The sequence below is a fragment of the Typopeltis vanoorti genome, chromosome 24, assembly GCF_054136105.1.
Source record: "Typopeltis vanoorti isolate ZY-2024b chromosome 24, IOZ_Tvanoo_1.0, whole genome shotgun sequence".
Lineage (NCBI taxonomy): Eukaryota > Metazoa > Arthropoda > Arachnida > Uropygi > Thelyphonidae > Typopeltis > Typopeltis vanoorti.
The window spans coordinates 68061863-68071681 of record NC_143572.1 but is presented as its reverse complement, the minus strand read 5'-3'; the positions used below and the strand labels follow the sequence as shown (position 1 = coordinate 68071681).

Genomic DNA, 9819 nt, shown 5'->3' with positions numbered 1-9819 from the left:
CCCTACCTGTCCTCCTTTTCGATATTTTAAAACCAATCTGTTAATCTTTGTATTCACAGATGCTGCTTCGAACTGTTACGCGTCATGTGACGGTACAGTTCGGAAAGACGCGATTATGAAACGCATGCGCAGGGCATAGGAGAACTTCACGTGTCTCGCACCATTGCGCACTTCACTTTGTTTAATTTATCTCTATATTATACTTCGTGTTTATTTCTAACGGAAATACGAAATTATTTCTTTCTCAGTGAATATTATACTCAGGTAAGTACAATTCACGTTTTATTAATTCATTAATTCAATTTTATACAACCCTGTTTTCAACACAAGTGTAAAATAATTTAAATATAGATTTAGTAAAGTTTTATCGCTTTTGTTATTAAAGTTTTAGTTTTAATTATTAATTTTATTTATTCATAATGTGCTTGCATCGTTCGTGTGGCTCTATATTTAATTTTTAATTTTTAATTTCATTTAAGGGATGGACAAATCAAGAGAGGAAATGCCATTTCAACGATCATTGAAAAAGGAATTTCCACTCCTCATATCAAAGAAAGACAACATTGTTTTCTGCAATATTTGCAGAGGAAAATTTTGTATTGCAGTTGGAGGCAGAGCAGCTATCACGAAACACTTGAACACCAACAAACATAAGCAATCATTAGATGCATCAGCTTCCAGTAATAAAGTAACCTATTTTTTTAAAACTTCTAATTATTCTGAAGATGAAAAACAGTTAGCTGTAATGGAGGAAACATTTGCATTTCATACCATAATTCACAAGCCTTAAAGTACAAGCCATTAGGAAAAAGAAAACCAGGACGTCCTCTTAAACGATTCAACGATGACTTCTAAGGCCGGAACAGGCCATACTAGGCCTAAATCCTTGATACGTATGATGATGATGATGATGATGATGACCATAATTCACAATCAAAGTTTTCGTAGTATGTATTGTGCAACTAAATTATTGAAAAACTTTCACACTGCTAAATTTTCATGTGCCAGGACAAAATGTGAGGCTATTATTAAATCAGTATTTAAAAATTACTGTGATAAAATACTCGCAGAAGACTTGAAAAATGCAGCATTTGTAACGGTTTTATCAGATGCATCAAATCATAATGAAACCAAATAGTATCCAATACTAGTAAGGTATTATAATGTTACCAAGGACATTCAAGTAAAAATTTTAAATTTAGAATCCATTGAGGGCGAAACTGCTGAAATTTTGTCAAATCACCTATGCAGAGTCATAAATGAAAACAATTTGAAATCTAAAGTTGTTGCACTAACAGCTGATAATACAAACACAAATTTTGGTGGGCGAAGACGCAAAGGAGTGAATAATGTGTATGTAAAATTACAAGATTTACTCCAAACGAAAATACTAGGAATAGGTTGTAATGTACATATTTTGTCAAATGCAATCAACACAGCGTCATGTGCCATGCCAATGATGTAGAAATAATAATAACGATAATTTATTTGTATTTTATTGTTTTACTGTTCGTGTGGCTACTTTAAAACAATTTTGGGAAGACGCAAATGTTGAATACAAAAAACTTTTAGGATATTCAAAAGTTAGATGGCTCGCTCTAACACCTGCTGTAGAGCGTGTTTTACAATTATTTGAGTCTCTCCGTTCATATTTTTTAAGTTTAGACAAATGTCCAAAAATTCTAGAATCTTTTTTCAATTATGCAGGCATCTATTTTCCACAAAACGATTCAAAAGATTGAAGGTGAACATATTTCAGCTACAGAAGTTAGTCTTATTTTGAACGATTTTGTCCTTCAATATAAATCACGATTTGAAGAAAAATTTATTCCTTTAATAATAAAAAGAAAATTGTCAAACTTAGAGGAATCAAATCCGGGCATAACGGAAAAGTTTACCAAAGAAGTGCAGAATTTTTACCAAACATGTTTCCAATATGTCGAAGAATGGTCTGAAACAAATATCACAGGAAATAACAGTTTTCAATGGTGTTTTTTGACTTCATCGCAAGTAAATTGGGCAGATATTGAAAATTGTGTTGAGTTTTTATCGAAAGAAATGCCTGATATTAAAATCGATGACAATTGTCTGTTTGAAGAAATTAGAAGACAATGTATATTTAAATTCTGATAAATTAGAACAATGGGAAAATCGACATGTTGAAATTGATAAAAGATGGGCGGAAATATTTAACCATTTCAAAAATGAACACATTCCATATGAAAATTTAGTTATTCTTGTTGAATTTACGTTGTGCTGCCCTGGAACTAATGCAGCAGTTGAAAGAGTTTTTTCAATTGGTAATGATTTTTGGACAAGTGAGAAATCAAGATTGAATGTTGATACTCTAGATGCAGCACTTACCGTAAAATTCAATATGAAGGACAATTCTTGCTCTGAAATTTCCAATATATTGTTAGAAAATGATATATTGACAAAAAATATTCATTCAATGGAAAAATACATACTCGTTTAATTAAAAGGGATGTAAGCATAATTAGTGTATTTTTGTTTAAATTAATAAAATGTTTCATTTATTTACGTTGTACTTTTTTCTTAAATTTTTTCGTCCTTCTTTTCATTGTAAAAAAAATTGGTCACGTTATAAAAACACCGTATATTTTTACATACTTCATAATTTTGCGGGAGGCAAAAGCGTGCTTTCCCATGAGCATGAGATTATCATTATACAGGTATCTTCATGGAGTCAGAAGACTCATCGCGGGATATCTATTATTCGCACACTAACCATTATTCACACAATACCTATCATACCGTTCTTTAAAGACATTTACCGATGAAGCACCCACAACCATTTCTGGCAACCCGTTTACCACCCTCAAAGCAAAAAACCTAGTAAGAACATCTAATGGCAATCCATTCCAATCACGCACCACCCTATGAGAGAAAAATCTAGCCTCACGCATTTTAACGGCATTCGTTTTTAGTTTCCAAGGATGCCCTCTTGTCGTTTCCCCACCCTCAATAAATTGAAAAATTCCATCAATTGAATCATGTATGATCCTTTAAGAAGTTTGTGGGTCTCAATTACATCAACCTTCTTTCTCCTGTTTGCTAGTGTCTACAGTCTACAAATTCTCAGTCTGTCTTCAAAATCAGTATTCCATAATCTAGATTTAATTTTTAACTCTCCTTTGCATTCTCGCCAATATATCAGAAACACAATGAAAAACCAGGTGACCAGATCTGTCCACAATAGTCAAAGTGAGGTCTTATCAAGGCCTTGTAAAGAGGCAAAATGACATCCTTATCTTTTCATGTGAACATTCTTTTCACCATCGCAATCACCTTTTGAGTTGTATTTGCAATCTTTGCCACATGGCTCGTGACATTCAACTTCCTATTAACACTCCAAGATATCCTAGCATAATCCCAACAATATAATACGACATTGGATATTTAATCACGCTGAAGTGAATGACTTTACATTTACTGACATCCATTTTTGCACGTCCACAATTCCAGCTTGTTCAAATCATTCTGCAAGCAATGCATATCAGCAGCATTCCTGATTACCCTACTTATCTGTGCATCATCAGCAAATAGTTGTATGTCGATATAAAATCCTTCATATCATTAATCTACAGACTGCATAACAGTGGGCCACGCACTGATCATCGTAGTACACCACTTGTTACCTTAAATCTTGCACTCACATGCCCCGTATACCACTTTTTGATATCTGTCTATCAGCCATCCTCTTATCCATGCTAATATATTATAAGCCAAACCGGTATTCTCCGATTTATGCAACAGTCTACCATGCTGTATTCTATCAAAAGCCTTAGTAAAATCCAAAAGTATCATGGTGTATCCTTTCCCCTTGTCTAGTTCAATGATGACATTGTTATAGAATGTGAGCAAGTTGCTTAAATATGACCTTCCCTTAGTAAACCCGTGTTGCTCATTGCAAAGTACAGATTCACTCTAACCCATTTCTGAATGCGAGCCATAACCAATTTTTCCAAAATCTTCACACCAGTTCTGAGATACTAATTGGTCGATAGTTGGATATATTGGGCTTTGCATCACCCTTGTGCAATGAAATTACATATATTCTTTCCAATCCTGAAGAATTTTTCCTGTTCTGAGACTCATATTAAACAGCATGGATGAAAGAATAGCTAGTTCACCTGAACACTCTTTTAGCACACGTGCTGATATCCCATCACTCCATATTGCTGAATTCTTATTAAGTTTGTGTAAAGCTCTAAAAACCTCATCCTCATTTGAGTTCCTTCATCCAGTGAAGAGGTAGCAGAGCGCTCAATGTTGCATATGCAAGATTGATAGCTTTTAACAAAATTGACACTCATTTTGCAGAAGAGGTTCTTCGACCTCTTTTGCATCTGTATCCCTCATGCCATCTGCATTTAGAGGAGTTATTCTTTCATATTCATTCATTCTTTTACTTAGAGCATATCGATAGAATTCTTGGGAGTTTCTTAAGCACACAGAGCCAGTTTCTTTTATACTCAGACTTGCTTTTCGTACAACACTTGCGAGTATTTTAGCCTGCTGTTTATAACTTTCATTACGGACACCATCCTTATGCACACGGTATACCTTCCACATCATCCATTTCTTACGGATCTCTTGCTTAATAAGATTACACATCCATTTGACTCTTACCCTATTTATTCTTCGAACTCTCTGGACACCTGATATCGCATCATTTAAGTATTGTTTAAATGCGTTCCATGCACTGTCGATATTCTTTCCATCCAGGAACCGATCCCATTCAACTGAACTGAGGCTTCTCCTCAGTTGGTCATAATTTCCTGCTTTGTAGTTCAGCATGTAACCTTTTCTAAACGGAACATTCATAAAATTAGTCACTGCCGAAGTGGTGTATACTGCATGATCACTGTTACCAACTGGAGGGAGAATAGTTATATCTCTAACTGAAACTATAATCAAATTTAACACTCTTTGACCTCAATTGCCTTGTGTCACAGGCTGCTTGAGAAAATTTTCCCACATCAGCTCAATAAATACATTTTCATTCTTTTCATGATATTCTACTGCTACCCAATCAAAGTTTCCCATTATGATCACTCTTTTTGCACTTATCTTTTCTATTTGGTGATGCATTTCTTCAACACTAGCAACCGATCCACCAGCTCTGTGATAACAACACCCCACCATATAATTGATCTTGTTAGATTCTACCTCACAACAGATGGTTTCGAACTCGCTGCCACATGAAAAATTGTTACTAGTATTGCAGTCATAGGTCTGAAATGTAACTGGGTTGAAGATATTTTATATCATTAGCAGCACACTCCTCCTCTACTATCCTGTCTATCCCTTCCTAAAAATACTGTACCCTTGACACTCGATACCAGTTAGTATGTCTGATTCTGATAGCAGGTCTCACTGACGACTACAATGTGAGGTCCCAAAATATTTACCAAGGCAACAAACCCTTTTGTTTCTGATACTCCTGGTATTCGTGTACAGACATAATAATCTACCTGCATGTCCTTTTGTGTACTCTTGTCTGCATGAGAAAGTTGGACAACTCGCAGATCTCCATTCTTCTCTAGTGTCTTATGCACAGTGCCCGAACGAGGGCGTGGCGAAAGAGGCGCCCGCCACGGGCGCGACTAGGTTTGGGGTGCAAAACGTAAAAAATTAAAATAAATAAAAAGGTATATATAAAAGTCCACTATTTTATATTGTATTTTTAAATTTCAGCAAAACCTCATTTTGATGGGGTTAACAGTAAGTATTTAACATATATTGCATTTAATAAAATTTAACTTGTTGCATTTAAAATTTTCAAACTTTTTGTCATTTTTGGGTTAGGGGGCTCAAGTTAGACACTCGCATTGGGTTAGGGGGCTCAAGTTAGACACTCGCATTGGGTTAGGGGGTTCAAGTTAGACACTCGCATTGGGTTAGGGAGGGTGCAAGTTAGAAACTTGCCACAGGCGCTTCATATCCATGTTACTGTACTGCTTATACATGTAAACATATTTGCACACGTTTGATGGGTCCGAACCAGACGAACACAAAGTCCAAATCGTTCTCTCCTCGTCAACTTTTCCACGACAAAGCCTTTCGATTCTCTGTGTTGTCTGATACCAGTTATTAGTGTTTCTAGGTTCCTGATACGAAACGCATTCAGGTGTAGGTTGTCCCTATTATACAAATCCAATGTTCCCTCAAACTCACTCCCCAAACCCAAAAACTCGCATCCATTCTTTCTACACACTGTACACATTGAATCGTTTGCCATCATAGCCCTTCTTAATTAGACTAACCATACTTACCGTTTTTTTTTTCATATTTCCCGTCCGTCCCGTCGTTTTAATAAAAAATGTCAATTTTGTCCTGTTTTTAATAAAAACTATAAATATACTTTTATACTGATCAATCATAAATTATTATTCATAACCTATAATCATATATCAATATCATGAATACCAGTGATTTGTATTAACATGGAGTCGCATTGTTCGGTACTAAATATCGATAGCTGCAATGATTTATTCAGAGAAAACAAAATGCATGTTGGCAACACTTGAATGTCTCAGACGCGGCGTCTGTTCTGCTGTAGCGTTAGTTTTTGTTTTGCCTGTATACTAATCGGCGGCTTTGTTATTCAATGTCAGTGGTTTAAATTTCATACTTTTTTAAAGTTTTAAGTCTTATTTTTTTAAAGCCTTGAGTCTATTCCTTGCAATGTCAAAGAGGCAAAACTGCAGTTTTAATGATGATCTCCAGGAAGAATTGAAATTTATTTAATTGGACAAGCTGTGTACAAGTGATGGAACAAAAGTAGATTTTTTCTGAAATGAGCTCAAAACGCCTAGACTTTCAAGACTTATAGAGTTTATTCTTTGTCTTCCAGGAAGTACAGCACCTGTTGAGAGAATAGTTTCTGTTATGAACAGTATGTGGTCAAAGGAGAAATCTAGAATAAGCATTCAGACAATGAGGGCTATGTTAGTAGTAAGACAAAATTTTGTCATGGAATGTGACAAGTTTTATGATAAGATGTTGAAAGACCGAGATTTGCTGCATAAGATCACTTCATCAGAGAAATATTCATGGTACGATCGTGGTGAAATACAGTCCCCCTCTACGTCTACCTAAATTTTTCTATGGGTTCTGTCACTGAAGAATAATGGTAAGCTCAATATGTTTATGCAATGAAACTTTTTTTTTACCGTCTTACTTTTTCATGAATACAGAATATTACATAACCCCATCCCGTTTTTGTCTCAAGGAAATATGGTCAGCCTATTGTTAATTCATTTTTATCATATCGAGTTAAAATATTGATGATTTTCACTTTCTCACTCTTGCCTCTTCCAACAACGCTTTCATATCCTCTCTCATACTGAACTTATCGCCAGTTAAGTCGTTAGTACCTACCAGTGGCGCACTCAGGATTTAATCCTGGTGGTGGGGGGCGAGTTGAGTAGACGATTGAGAATACACACTACGCATTGCATACGCCAATGACTGAGCATCTGCAATGATCGCCATTACATGATACACGTGATATCCTCTGGCCCAGCTAGGGTAAACGAAGTAGCGCTCGGTCTTCCCAAGAACTACTACTTTCGCCTGGTATTCACTGTGGACTTGATTCCCGAGAGCTATAGGGCATTCCCACCTTATGTGACCGCTAATTCACAACATAAATAAAAAAAAAAAGAATTTTAATTAGGAAAAGATTTTTGGTAAGTTTTCTAGTGTTTTTCCACTTTTTCTTTGGGGGGGGATGCCTGGGCCCTTGGCTCCCCTATGGGTGCGCCACTGGTACCTACTACAATTGCGATTTCGTTTTCTTTTCTGTTTTTGAATTGCTTCCTGTATATTCTTAATTTTTGCTCCAGGAAAACTCGAAGTTATAACTCGCTCATCAACAGCTTGTTTTATTATAGTCACCATACTAAATAACTTTTCTTTTTACAATCATCATCACTCACATGATTTCCATTAGTTTCTGACTTACCTGTTTCCATGCTTTGTCAGTTCTTATTTTCCTGTATAATTTTCTTTTTCTCCCTCTGTTCATTTAAACGCCTGTCGGCTTTTTTGCAATTCCCGCGTGGTTTCTCTTATGATCAGCTTCAATTTTGTATTTTGGAGATTAATTCATTTTCATTAACCTCCTGCACAACTCCAATAATCGTTAGCGGTGCTAGCTTTCTTTTTCTTGTCTGTGGTGCTTTTTTTTTTTTTTGCATTACATTTCTTGTGCGTTTTTGGTGCCATTTTAAACTTATAATTGAAATATAGTAATAAAATGTTATAAAATACTAAATAAATAATACATTACTAAATTAAAATCTACATTAATATACTATAAAGCAATAATTTTCTAATAGAAAAACAATAAAGCGGACAAAAATCACCAATTTTACAGGAGCGCTAAATTCACCGACTAACCATAATGTATCCTTGGACCAAGTTCATCTGTTCTCATTTTTGCTATGTTTGTAAATATGCCCTCTAAACTTCAACTCCCTTTCCACCAATTATTCCAAGTCTCTGGACTCATCAGTTTCCTACAGTTCAGTTCCATCAATACAGTATGCAGCTTGTGATATCTTCTTTCCAAGGTACATTACCTTATATACTTGGTCACATTAACTGGCAGCCATTTACCTTTGTCCACACTGCTAGTCGATTCGTCTTCCTGTAGGTTCTCTGCATCACCTTCATTTACCATTGCTCTCCCTAGTTTAGCGTCATCAGTAAACAAATTAATAATTCTTGTTAGATCATTTTCTGTATTATTGATGTACAAAACAAACAACTGAGGACCAAGTTCTGAGCAATGTGGTACACCACTAGACACCTACTTTCTACTGGACTCAATTCCTTATTAAACCACTCTTTGATATCTGCCCATTAGCCATCCTCTAATCCAAATAACCAGATTCATATCCATCCCAATTTGCATCAATTTATACCTAACAACGGTGATGCATTTCTTCATCACTAGCAACCGATCCACCAGCTCTGTAACAACACCCCACCATGTAACTGATCTTAGATTCCACCTCACAACTTTCATCTGGTTCTTCCTTCAGATGAAAATCCCTTATAGTCTTCGTGCTCCCTAGAAGGGATTTGAGCCCAGGTATTTCCTATTCAGTGTTCAGTTGGCATCATAATTGTCCACTGAACACTGAAATCTTTGCATTAAGAGGTTTTATTCATTAGTTTCATCTGGAAACTGTCAAAGACTGTAAATGTCAATATCCTCACGACAAGTCAACAAATGCATTGATCTTCGATCGGGAGTACATCTGTAAAATAGTCTTAGTGGTAATGTTGATGTTCGTCTTCACATTGGAAATTCCTGGATTTGAATCGTGTCTAGAATTGAGATGGTTGGAAATACAGCCTAAACATCCAAGTCTATTAATCAGTGCATTATGTCTAATTAAAAAGCATGTTACCTCAGCCAATTTACAAAATGAAATTACAAGTTTCCAGGAGGAAAGATTCTATGTCTTTAGTATGATACTAGCCACTCAACATTTCCTGAAAACTCAATTTTATCCTTACCCTCCATACATCAAACACATACAATTAAGACATAATATGTGCTGTCATTCCCTTGTTTGTAGCTCCAGCCATCCCTAGATCTGGGATATGGGGAAAGAAAAAATCAGCCAATGCCTGTTATTCCCTAACAGGGAGTACATGAGGCCATTTTAGCTCTAATTTTTGGAGACTGAATTGTCCCTCAATCTGATTTTCCCTAAATGCTGTTATTGTCTGAAATAGCGTGGATTCTGGAAAAACCAGCTTGCTCATGAGAGAGTT

General features: G+C 35.7%; 1 protein-coding gene across 1 annotated transcript in view; it reads left to right on the top strand.

The window, feature by feature from the left end:
- Nucleotides 1-241: 241 nt before the first annotated feature.
- Nucleotides 242-9819, top strand: part of LOC150093379 (uncharacterized) — a 26801-nt gene continuing 17223 nt past the window's right edge. Inside the window, exon 1 of the mRNA XM_090413469.1 lies at nucleotides 242-264. The gene's annotated coding sequence lies outside the window, so the exon portion shown is untranslated. The remainder of the gene's footprint in view (nucleotides 265-9819) is intronic.